The sequence below is a fragment of the Melitaea cinxia genome, chromosome 12 (assembly GCF_905220565.1).
Source record: "Melitaea cinxia chromosome 12, ilMelCinx1.1, whole genome shotgun sequence".
Taxonomy (NCBI): domain Eukaryota; kingdom Metazoa; phylum Arthropoda; class Insecta; order Lepidoptera; family Nymphalidae; genus Melitaea; species Melitaea cinxia.
This window is the reverse complement of record NC_059405.1, coordinates 3,572,621-3,587,123: the sequence shown is the minus strand read 5'-3', so window position 1 is coordinate 3,587,123 and position 14,503 is coordinate 3,572,621.

Sequence of the window (14,503 nt, the reverse complement as noted above, 5' to 3'; positions counted from 1 at the left end):
GCAATACGTATATTCTGACATACAAATTTCAAACACTAAAGGTATTTAAATTTAGACATATACATTTAAATACCGAATTAAAAAACCAATAGTATAAAAAAGGAAGAATTCTAACACAAACAAAGGTTATAAAAAAATAATTGAAACACAACATTCATCGTAATTGATTTTAATCTATTTCAATTTTTATTAAACATGTCCATGTTTTGATATATTGTTTTTGAATTCCAACATATTTGTGAAATATTTCTATTCGAAAATATGAATCTAAAAGTTTTAGTTTCTTAATCGAGGAGAGACAGATCATATTGTTCCGCCTGCGTTTAAAGTCTATTTGTAACTTATTTGCAGGATAAAATTTATCCACATGCGGTGCAACAGAGATATAAATTTCTAGGTAATTATATACAATCCCGGCGCAAAATTTATGGGGTTGGGGGGAAAGGGGGGGTGTGGGGTGGGAGGGAGTGCGGGTTTTTCATCCCCCCGAACAACTATTTTCGTGTAAACCCCGCTGTTACAGAGATACCGTGGTTGAAGTTTTGAGGTTGAAATTAACCTACCACATTTAAGGTTAGAATAACGCTTGGCTTCGGCGCTGCGGGAAGTGCAGCCCTGTTGCGCAAGGGCGGAAGGGCTGCCCTCCCTCCAAAGGCTTAAAAAAAACACTCTAGGGGTAGGGCAGACCAAGACCACGTGGACAGTGGGGTGCTCCGATTCGGTTTTGGGTATTTTTCGAATTTCTAAACCTATATTCTAGCACGCAATGTTACTAATTTTATTAGAATATTATGTCTGGCGCGTTATTTTGTTTAAAAGTGTCTATTTGTCAGTCGTTAAAGGTCAGTTCGTATCGTATTTTGATCTTGCAGTAAAGATCGTTTTTACGTAATTTTTTTCGAAAATAACGCGTGATAGTCGCAGTAAGAAGCATGAGTACACTTACCGCAGCACCGGAATTAAGGTAGTCAGAAATAACAAAAATTTAACCTCCGATAAAAAAATCTACCTATATTGTATATACTAGCCAATTTCTAAATAAGGATGTAAATTTCTTTTTAAAACTGCCATCAAGATTTAAAAGCATAGGGTTATATTTAAGATGATTTTGTATAGTTTGAACTTTTTTTTCTTATTTTTTTTTTCACACGTAATGGTGTGCATTACGTAGTATTTTACTATTTACATACTTTTATTTATATGTTCCTATATTATATATTGAACATAGAGTTTTAAGACAAAAAAATAATTATGACATTTATTAATCTTACGGTCGTTACTCCCATCCCATGATCTTATGAACCTGACGAAAAGCCTTTCTAACGTAATAAAATATGTTCATATCTTAAGATTTAAAACTATTACAAACATAGTATTGAGACTTAATTAGTACAAATTAATTCGTAATTCAACTGTTTATATAAATAAAAAATGACATGAAAGAAATGAAACATGAAGTTTTATAAGAAAAATAAACACTTTTTTAGGAATAATTTACATTTATTTAACTTAATATAAATATTATAATTTATCAGTCAAAAGTACAAAGCGGACTTAAAAATAGCTCATATTATTTACAGAAAATAAAGAAATATACTAGGATTATAGTTTAAATTTTAGAGATTAAACTATCACAAATTTATAATGTATGTATGTACAATATCGTATTATTATAATAACATATATTTCATAATTTATCATAATAAATATCACAAGTAAATCACTTTCGCCACAATCATAATCACTGATATTTTTTTTTATTATTTCTTCCGTATTCACAAAGTCGTACTCCCAAAGACTTCTACTTCGAGAAATTCATTAAAACTTGTATCCATTCACATTTGCATCAGTAGATAAAATCACTGAACACCTAATCATTGGGAAAGCACACATCCCCTTCCATATGATAACCCTTTGGACAATTGTCTTCATTGGATTTCGCCGGTCGATTAAATCTTACATCCAAATCAAAATCTTCAACTAACTGGTTCCTCCCTCCATCGATATTTGTCGGTCCATCAAACACAATAGCATTAGGCCAAGCAAACTCAGGATAATACACTTGTTTCGCACTAATAGACGATAATAATAAAATAGTAATTGACATAATTATTATCGCCATTTTGTACCGCTTATGATTGGTTCCGATCGCGTTGTGTCACAAATTGTTTAGGTGATCGCTTAAATATGAGAGAGCGCAGAACTTATGACGTGTACAGGTATAGTGAGGCATTCCATAATTATTTACGTTCATAGAAGGCTTTATTCGGAACTATCAAGGTTTGTCGATTCGAAATTATGTGTGATTTAGTAATTGTTTTGCAATAAATCACACATTGAATGAAGTATCCGCTTTAATATATAAATAATTCATTGTATATTGATTTCAACGAGATATATTGTGACCTTAGATTGTGACATTTCTTGTTCATAAATGTGAAAGACTTTAATTATTCTTTGTGTTTTACTTCGATTGTATTTATTTTAAATGAGTCACAATATTGGTGTCTGTGAAATCCATTAATTATCGAAAAATTTTATTATAATATACTCGAAGTAGTTACTAATAATGGGCAGACGAAGTCGCGGGTACCAGGTATTTAATATATTTAAAATTCAATCCGAAATTTTTTCAATTTATATTTAGGCTTTACATGACTGTACTTCATTTATTACAATCTATATATAATCAAAATCTATATATAATATCAAAACAGGGATTTTTAATCATATTCCATCGAATACAGTCATCTATATCATAATATATTAGTTTAGATAAATTGTGTCAAAAGAAAAAAAAAATATATAAATATACTACTCCGGTGTAGTGCGTGTAAGCGTCTAAAAAACCGTCAATTTGCGGGTTCGATTCTCGCTCGGGAAGGATATTTATTTTGTATTTACAGATAATTCTTTCTGGTTTGGCTTGTGTCCTTTCCATCGTGCCTCGGAGAGCGCGTTTAGTTGTCAGTCCCAGTTGTTATTATAAATACACGATAGCGATCGTCCCTCATAATAGGTAAAAGAGCTTCATTCTCCTACATAGAAAAATAGACCTATACCCAGTACAGACTGAATCGCGAAATATATAAACACATTCGCTTTGAGATGCTCTACAAAACTAATGATATAAAAAGGTATTGATGATTGGTACAGCGTAATAAAAAAAAGAATATTTTCCATAATAGGACATCCTATCAACAAATTTTACCCAGCCTATTAATCGCGTTGAATAACCCAACTGGTTAAGTCCCCTCAACCCGTTATCAAAACGGCGTTAACCGACTATGAACGAATAAATAATGTACATAAAAAGGCTTCTTAGCATATTATTTTAAACAAGAATATAAACACGGTTCCGTCTGTATAACGCTTTATAAACAAATCTATATAAATAAAGGTAAGTCTCTAAAATTTACTTTAAATTTAGAATTTAACACATTAAATAAGTCTGTTTTTTGTATTCGTTACTGTCAAGACAAAATTTGTGTAGTGGAAAACTTACAAAGGATATGTAATATTTAGTCAGTTAATGTCAATTATAATTCAATAATATTAAATTCTAATGTTTAATTACACGGGCTCACTACCCATCGATAGTATATATTATACGGATATTTTGTGGTATTCTGGGCGTTTGTGCTTGTGTGTTTTGTGTATTTTCAGACTGTGGATACTGTGGGATTATTGAGTACTAGTTTTTACACGCGGATTCGCTCGCATTGATTTTTTTTTTTTTAATAAAAAGTATCTATGTTACTTCTAATACCTTTAAGAATATGGGTACAAAGTTTCATGATGATTGGTTAAGTAGTTTTCACGTGAAAGCGTAACAAACAAACTTACATTCATTGTGTAATTTTACTATTTGTTTATGTTGTTAATCCGATATTACTCATATTCAAAATAAAATTATAAAAAAGGCAACAACCAGTCCGCGAGGTAAATCCCCTGAATTTACGGCAGTCACTAAGTGTTGTATCATGATGCTATGAATCCTATAACTAACCTACTCTAATAAACTTATTTTTCCACCCATAAAGAATTATAAAAATTCGGGTCAATAAATTTTAACTTATTTAACAATACCATGTTAATCTATATTTAAAAAATCGAACTTTGTTATTAATTTTTCCAAAATAAATAAATATCTATATTTATATATCATATAAGAAAAAATATATGTCGTCATGCGATTAAGTTTGTAGATGACTTTATTGATGGAGAGTAAATGGTGCCTATGTTGTCGTTTAACCGACTTCAAAAAAGGAGGAGGTTCAGGATTCCACTTTATTTTTTTTATGTATGACCCCTCATAACTTTTTACTGGGTCGACCGATATGTTATAATGCGTATTATCGGTCGATGTTATTGAAGTCGATTTTATTGCGTTTGCCAGCAAACATGCTTACATTGACAAGTAACTACACCTTTATAGTTTTTAACGGACTTCAAAAAAGGAGAAGGTAATAATATGTTCGATTGAATTTATTTTTAAATTGATTGTGTGTGTATTGTATTTACACGTTAGCTATTTAAAAAAAAACGAAATAACTTGACCTTCGTATCTTGAATCGTATATCAAAGAAAAAATCAATTATACATATAGTATAAATAATATTTGTAATGTATATTAGCTATCTTTACAAGTGCAAATATATAAAAAACTCACCAAGACGATACTTAAATAATATGTGTACTCGTTAAATATATTGACTATTTTTTTTTTTTCGTTTGTTCGTGAATCAGTATTTGCCTGTGACTCAAAATAAAAATTATTAATATTATTACCCGCAATTAAAATTATCAATTTAGATTTGTTTATGAATATTTAATTTAATTATAAATAAGTAATCCAATAAAATATATAGAAATTGGCAAACAAAAACGTGTACAAAAAAGTGTATCTTTAACTAAATTGTGACGTAATTATCTTGTTTACGCCTTCTTTATAATTAGTAGTAAATTTTTCCGTAATTTCCATAATGACTCAGCATAATATCGAAACACTTGTGTGTCCATTGATGGAGGAGTGAGATGAGGTGGGGATTAAGGAGTCCATTGATGGACATGTTTTTTTTTTATGCAACTAGGTCGGCAAACAAACGGCTCACCTGATGGTAAGCGATTACCGTAGCTTATGTCTTAGCCTGCAACACCAGAAGCATTGCAAGCGCGTTGCCGACCCTATGTACGTAACTACACTGTTCGTGAAACATTACATTAAGTAACAGAAGAAATGGAATATTTTGCTCGCTCGGAAATAATAGGATTACAAAACATTATTTTATAATATCTCTAATAGGCTTATAGTTTCGATCAAGATATTATTTCATTTCAAAGTATATGAATCACGTGTTAATAATACGAGTATATCAGCATTATATAACTAATATTTTACACCTCCATAAAAGGAGTAGGTTCTTCAATTCGACTACATTTTTGATAGGGTGGACCAATTTCGACGATTTTTATTTTAATCGAATGTTTGCGTTTGCCATGTGGTCTGATTTAAATTTAAATGCTATCTAACAAGTACTTTTTGAGATATATTTAATAACGCGTATTTACTTGACTATTTTTTCGTCGACTTACGTTGTATTACTTGTCGATGTAATTAAAGTCGGTTTTTTTTTCGTTTGCGAGCAACAAAATTATTTTAGTTCCATTTTTGTAATTTTATTTAGTAAGGCTATCTCTATCTCCTGCTCTGTCAATTGATACTAATCTTGTAAGCAGGTGGCATATGGCAATTTTACCACAGACGATTGGCTGTTTCGTTTTTGTCCTGATCATTTAATAGCCATATTATGATTTTTTTTTTGTATCTGTACCTTAAATTTTGAAAAGAGTAATATACCTAATTATCCTTATTTACATAAGAGTATTGAACAACACTGGCTACATTACCTAAGTTTGTAACGTACGGTCGGCCAATATGGTGTACCAGTTTTGATTTAGCTTCCTGGTTATCGAAAATGACAACAAGGTTCGTTATTAAAAGATATTACTGAAAGAGACATATAATAACGACGTAAACCTACTTGATAAGTATTTTAAACTCTATTGGGTATAAATAATATCGTTATCAATAATCAGATAAAGACGGCAATAGAAGTTGTCAGATGATCTGCAAACGAAAGTAATCTTTATCACCTATGAATCTGCAGGCGGCATTCAACCTTAGGGTGGTAAACCACTTTCTTTGCCGACAGTACCTAATAATAAATTGTAGCAATTTTGAAATTGTTAGTGGATCATGACTAATTTTTTCCTTTTTTAACTGATTTCAAAAAAGGAGGAGGTTAGGGTATATATGTTTTTTTTAATGTATGTTCGGGAGTAACTCCGTCGTTTATGAACCGATTTCGATAATTCTTTTTTTGTTAAAAAGGTGATATCCCTAGTTTGGCACTATGATAAGGAAACCAGGATCTGATGATGGGATCTCAGAGAAATCGAGGGAAGCTCTCGAAAATCCGCATAACTTTTTACTGAGTGTACCGATTTTGATGATTTTTAACCGACTTCCAAAAAAGGAGGAGGTTCTCAATTCGAATGTATTTTTTTTTTTTTTTTTATGTATGTTACATCAGAACTTTAGACTCGGTGGAGCGATTTCGACAAATTTTCTTTTAATCGAAAGGTGATGTGTGCCAATTGGTCCCATTTAAATTTATTTGAGATCTAACAACTACTTTTCGAGCTATATCTAATAATGCGTTTTTACTTGACGCTTTTTTCGTCGACCTACGTTATATTATACCGCATAACTTTCTACTGGATGTACGGATTTTAATAATTCTTTTTTTTGTTGGAAAGGAGATATCCTAAGTTTAGTACCATGATAAGGAAACCAGGATCTGATGATAGGATCCTAGAGAAATCGAGGGAAACTCTTGAAAATCCGCAATAACTTTTTACTAGGTGTACCGATTTTGATAATTCTTTTTTTGTTGGAAAGAAGATATCCCTAGTTTAGTACCATGATAGGGAAACCAGGATCTGATGATGGGATCCCAGAGAAATCGAGGGAACTTCTTGAAAATCCGCAATAACTTTTTATTAGGTTTACCGATTTTAATGATTTTTAATTTAATCGAAAGCCGAAGTTTATCATGTGGTCACATTTAAATTTCATTGAGATCTGATAACTACTTTTTGAGTAATCTTTGATAATGCGTTGTTTGATAACGTGTTGTTGTTGCGTGTTTTGATAATGTTGTTGTTGCTTGAATATTTTTTCGTCGATCTACGTTGTATTACTTGTCGGTGTAATTGAAGTCGGTTTTTTTTTTTCGTTTGCGAGCAAACACAATTATTAATTTAATCGAAAGCCGGTGTTTATCATGTGGTCACATCTAAATTTCATCGAGATCTGATTACAAGTTTTGGAGTAATCTTTGATAATGCGTATTTACTTGACATTTTTTTTTTCTACCTACTTTGTATCACTTGTCGATATAACTGAAGTCGGTTTTTCTGCGTTTGCCTGCAAACACAATTATAATTGTATAATTTTTTTTGACGTTAGTTAAGTTTTTATAATGCTCTTATGGAAAAATAATATTTTCACTTAATTTCATTTCGAAGGACACAACAGGAAAAATCTTGCGCAAAATTTGGACCAGCAGAATTAGAAAGTACCTCAACCGTACAGGAGATAACATCTAAATAATATTGCTGCCAAGTAGTATTGTGTTCTTGGGAAGAGCTCTCAGGGGCTTAGGAACGTGCTTACGAAGCTTCTGGTGTCGCAGGTATCCTTGAGCTACGGTACTATCAGACGGAATCAGACGCTTGTTTGCCACCTTTGAAGTATAGAAAAAAGATTCTTTTGCTGCGTTCTAGTCTAATAAACAATATGAATGCTAACTGTATATTGATGAGAATCATTAAACTTCGTCTATTATGGAATTGCGTTTTGCAAAAACCATGTTTTTTATTTATTTAAACTTATGTGCGGAGATTTGCCTGGAGTTTTAAATTTGAATACATTTGATTCCATGACGCATTAAGGCAATAGTCGCAGCGCTGGATTGCGGCAGTTGTGGGTTTGATGTCCGCACATGGCCTACTATTGGCCATACAAATGTTTGTCATGGTCTTGGTGTTTGCGCTTGTCTATTGTGCGTGTTTCCAGGCCCCCAACATAGGAGTAAAACCAAGTGGGGGCCGGTGAGTATGAGGCATTTATTTATTTTATATTATTGTTTCATTTAAGCATTAAAATTAAGCAAAAACAATGCAAAACAACAAGAGTTAGTAATCAGCCTTGGAATTGTACTTGGTATTTTGTGGTTGGTGCTTATTTGTTGACGTACCTAATACATATAATTTTAAATCATTTAAAATTAATTAAATTGTTAGTCATTATATAGAATTCAACTTAAACTATTATATTATGATAGAGAAAAGGAGATATAGAAAAATATTATTAACGATCCAAAGAATTATTTGTACAAATACAAGTTTCCATCGCGAACGTGAACTGTACCCACAAACCACCAGTGCTTGGGCGCCTTCACGCACCACTACACCAGAGTGGTTGTTACGTTATAGAAACGTAATATATATATATAATATCAGATCAGTATATTAAACACCTTTAATATACTGATCACGTATAAAAACATTTTGTGTTAGTAGCTCAGGTGAGATAATATTTATTAGCTAAAAAGAGGAAAACAAAGAAATTAATTTAAAATAAAAATTTATGCGTATAATATTTTTTATTACTTTACTACTATAATTCTTTTTCTATTCCATTTTTCTAAATGTTAGTTTTGGAACAGCGATACGACTGCCTTATACTTTGTCCACATTTTTTTTATTCTACGCTACTTCTATGTATCATTTTTAGTTGTGCAATCATCGCTCACAATATTTCAATTACAATATTTGTACATCACCATCATCTACCTTAATTTATTATAGAAAAGATACAGCCCAGCGTTAAAAGTATCATGAGTTCAGTTAAGTATGTCACAACATTAAAGAAACATTTGAGAGTCATCCGATAGTCGTGACTAATTGACATTGGAATCGTGATGTTACATTGCGCAATACTGATAAACCGTCAATTTAGTATAACTAATTATCGATAGTTTATTAATTGTACGGAAATTCAAAGCGGAAAATTATCGTAATTCCGTAACAAATGGTTTCATTTTTATTTTAGATTGAAATGTTTTATTTCCTTATGATATAAGTCTTATACACTTCAATGGACATTATTAAAGCTATGACGATAAAAAGAACCAATATTATCTCAAGGATATTAATAGACATTTTACTAAATATTCGGTATATTTTCGATGTCGACGACATCTTAAAGTAACAATAAAATACATGTATACTTTATTGTACACTAAGTCCTCATAATGTCCTCTGACATTTTACACCGAAAATGAAAACATAAACATGTACAAAAGGAGGTCTTATCGCATATAAATATATTTTATAACAATATTAACATTCTAAATCAAAGCTGTGCTGAAGCACGTTTTTGTAGTTTAAAAAAAAATAGTTTCAATATTAATGTTGGTAGTATGTTATAGTTTTACGACTAAAAAGTCTTAATTTATGTTGTTATCGACCTTTAGAATGTCTAGGTCGTATTGCCTTTCTTTTAACCGGATTTGTGAGTAAGCGGAGTAAGGTCGTTAACCTAGCGAGTCACTAATTATTTACAGAATGCGGATAATCGTAATATTAATCCGCAAACTATTTGCGGCGATAAAAAGAACAAAATAGAAAACGAGAGATGGATATTTTAGTAAAATTTCAAATCTGTTTGCAAATTTATAGACCAAAATCAAACATAAATAAAAACAGTGAAGTTTGTTACTATGTAATGTATTTGACAAATTGGTGTTAGTGCAGTAATTAAATATTTTAATCATTTTATTAATTCAATTTTTAAAAAATTGAACAAACTTATAAATATACTAATTAATTATTTAGAACAAACAATGATGTATAGAAATTCGTGTGAGTATAAGAACTAAAATTATCACAATACTTTCCTTACCATTGTACCAACTGAGCACGAATAATTGTGTTTGCAGGCAAACGAGAAACCGACTTCAATTATATCGACAAGTAATACAACGTAGGTAGACGAAACAATAGTCAAGTAAATACGCATTATCAAAGATTACTCCAAAAGTTGTAATCAGATCTCGATATAATTTAAATGTGACCACATGATAAACATCGGTTTTCGATTAAATTAAAAATCATCAAAATCGGTACACTCAGTAAAAATTTGTGTGGATTTTCGAGAGTTTCCCTCGATTTCTCTGGGATCCCATCATCATATCCTAGTTTCCTTATCAGGGTGCCAAACTAGGGATATTTCCTTTCCAACAAAAAAAGAATTATCAAAATCGGTTCATAAACGACGGAGTTATCCCTGAACATATATAAAAAAATATATACCTATATAAAGTCGGATTGAATAACCTCCCCCTTTTTTTGAATTCGGTTAAAAATACAACATATAAAAAATATACTAGTTTTATATTGCAGCCAATAAATATTAAGCAAATATTAAAACTTTAAATAGATAAACGCATCGCACTCAATGAACCCTACTTTTTCTGGATGAAATCCTAGGTCAAAATTGCGAAAACCCACGTCACAACCCAGACATTGTTACATTTGTTATAGTATATAACGCAACATCTTTATGATCTTATAGCATAGACTATACAAATGCTTGCCATGAGTGTAGATCGAACCCGCATTCGCCAGCGTAAAAGCTAATACTGCGACGTCTGTGCCAACGCGTCATCAACAGAATCCAATCCGAAGCCACTATATGTCTGGAACTACTATATTACTCATTATAATCATAAAATATATTAGATATAAATAAAATAACAAACATCATTAATTTGGGTACTTCAAAAAATATCTACGAAGAAATCATAATCGCTAGCAAATACTGTAAAAAATTATATGTCAATACATCATATTATCTATACTATTGCGTAAAGCAAATGTCCGTTCGTTTACAGACGATAAAAATACTGATATTACTTAACTATCAAACCATTTTTGGCGTGAACTTGTGGAGGCCTATGTCCAGCAGTGGACTGTGATAGGCTGAAATGATGATGATGATTACTTAACAGATTTTAATTAACATTTCTTTATTAGAAACTTATAGTATCCTAGGGCTTGATTTAGAGCTCAATCCATCACCCTGATTCACTGAGGATTGGCGGTTGATATTTTTCCAGTATAAAAGTAACAATCAGTATTGAGTGTCCAAGTTAAAAAGGGGACCGATGACTTTATGTATTCTTCGAGACACGATAAACTGAACTACAAGTACTTATTACATCAGACTGTTCAAATATAAATATATATCTGCTAAGTAGGAATAAAATTTGCGACTTCCGTCTCTTCGTACCACCGCAACAAATAATTATATAGAGAAGCAAACACCGAAACTATTACTGTGAGTAAAACCGTGAGGAAAGGCTAGTCAAAGATATATCCGAAAATAAAACATCATCTGCTCTTCATGACTTCCAAGAAATAATAATGTACTTATTGTAAATTGATTTATAAATACGCTAAATTTTTTTATGCAATAGATAATTATTAACGAGATACCTTTTCAATTGAACACGGAACTAAATAAGACGTAATTGTTTTTCTTTAAATGGGATTGCCGAACGGATACGGACCCTACATGATTATTACCTACTACATGATATAATCATGATTTACGTAAAATATTCGTTAATAATTTTATGTAGGGAACACTTTTTGTTTTCAAGTTTTGCTTAATAAATTTGGATACATGTTTATTACAGTTTAAAGTTGAATTGTAGGTGTTTACCACATGCGGAACTCTATTAATTTCTTGAATTCTTAGAACAATCACATGTTTCCATTTTAACATGTTTATTCTTTATGAACCTAAAACAATTATACATTTCGTGTTAATTTTCTTTAGATGTAACTTCAGTTGATCATGGCGTGTACTTCTGTTCGGTCATCTCGCTAGTTTTATTAAATAACTTTTTAACAATAGTTATTATTTAAGGAAGCCCACACGCGCTCCCAAACCTTGTCTGTCGCAGCCGGTAGGCTCGAAACTTGTCTAATCACCAAATATTTTTGTAATTTGTATAACGTTAGTGTGTTAAATAAATGTATAACCAAAGTGTGTTTGTGTACATCGGCAATGTATCTTTCTGAGTGTCTCACGAACTCACACAAACACGAGAGTCACATCACTGGAGTTTAGTCCAGTCATTATAGATGTAAAAAAGATGGTCATTTAAAAATATTCTCCGAAAGCTTCCACTTCCTTTTAATATTCTAATGATAGTATACAAAATACGCAACGGAATGATTAATGTAAAATCTCAAAGCCACAAAAAATGTTTTTTGTGGCTTTGAGATTTGTGGCTAAGAGAAGCAACTTTATTCATGACTTTAATAAAAAAACATACATAATTAGGGTATGCCATTATATATAGTTATATTATAGCAAATAAAAAATCTGTATTGAGTATTCATGATAAATCATCATTCATCATCATCATCATTTTGGGGGTAAATCGACATAACTGAGTAAAATCTGCCTGTAATACGACTAAATAAAACTTGCGACTTATGTTTAAAAAATTAAGAAACAACAAACTAATAGATTTCATAATTGAAAATTCGTGATTTTTTTATATCACTAGTACTAGGGTGGCAAACAAGTTTCCTTATAATAAGCGGTTACCACATTCTATGGACGCCTGGCCGTAGTGGAATTGAACTCCGACCCTTCTCCTATATGGCGAAAGAGGCACCCAGCAGTGGGATGTACAGGTACAGTTGAGGCTGAATCACTAGGGACGTCTGTAATACATGAAGCATCACAAGCGCGTTCCCGATATTTTTCTCGCTGTTAACACAGCGCATCCTCAGGAGCCCTAACTAACTTAGTCACTTCAGAAACAATACTGCTTTAAAAGAGTATCTATATACTACGTGAAACAAAAACTTTGTACCCCTTTATACGAAAATTGCGCGGACGGAAGAGTATGAAATTTCGGACACGTATAGTTATTATAGAGAAGGAGTGCAGATTGCGAATATTTTTTTTAATTATGCAGAAACATATATTAAATAATTAAAAAAACTTTACACACACTATCGTGTTTTTGACACACACACGTACATTATACTCTTTTGTTTTAGATTTTTTTTAAAGGTCTTTTATTTTGATTATTATTATTTTTTTAATTTACATTTTTAATTATGGTCGAATTTCGACCACTAGGCGAGCACTAATTATAATTAAATTTATATCAATATGAGTAATAAAATTAAATATTATATTGTTAATGTTTGTAGAGAAAATGTTACAGAATATAATTTACTGTGAGTTATCAGTTGAATAAATCCTATAATATCTTGAACTAACGTGTTAATAGTTATTGATGTGAGAAGCGTGTAATCGTATCAGTTCAGACAAACGGGCATGATACGGGAACTCCGTTTCTTTTGATTTCACAATCATTCAAGATCCGGAAAAAAATCAAGTGGCTGGCTTAGGATTTTATATTTTGAGTACGTTGACCTCAATTCCTTATATTATGTAAACTATATAAGAAGTGTGGGTGAGCTTATTTATGTGTGCGTGTTTTTAAAACTTTAATTAATGGGACAGTGATGCGTCAGTCGTCCCCCCAAAATGCATTTCTTTTTTAGACTAGTAACATAAAATTGTACTTATAATAAAACCGGAACATACTAATTTATATGGACTAAAAAAATTTCGAAAATTAAAAAAAATATGGAATTGAAAAATGAAAGATGATAATGGCAACTGACACGAAAGAACTCTATAATAATAATAAAAAATATTTTGTTTATTGGTTACACACACTTTAAAAGTAGGGCAACGTATGTTCAACAAAAATGATGTTTGAAAATTCGTTAAATAAAAATAATGTCAGTAAAATATTTTTAAGTAAAATCTAAGATACAAAAAAATAAAGAACCTTATATAATTGAAAAACTGTATTTTTGATATTTAAATATTGTTTTTTTCCCGAGGTTTGAACGCAGAGTACTGACGGAAACATGTTAACCTTATTTTCAGCGTTTTCATCGACCGGGAGCGTGGCGCCTCCTGTAATCCGGCTACACGGAGGTCGGAACCGGAGGATAGTTTGAAGTTGGAGGTCTCTGACGCTTTGTGACCCATGTTGACTGGACGTCCATACTAATGCCGGTACTAATATGGAACCTCCAGGTGAGCCAGGGAGGATCCAGGTTAATTAAGGAGGGGCGAACCGGGCCAGGGGGGAAACCCAGCAGCCAAAAGTCCCCATATCGGAAAGTAGTGGGATAGCGGCCGGGAGTGGGCGCTCAGTGTCAGCCCGACTAATACAATCAGACCCGATTCCTATTTTTGTGTATTTAAAATGAAGTAAATATATAGTAAATAATTTCTTATAACAAACACATACGGTCATCTGTA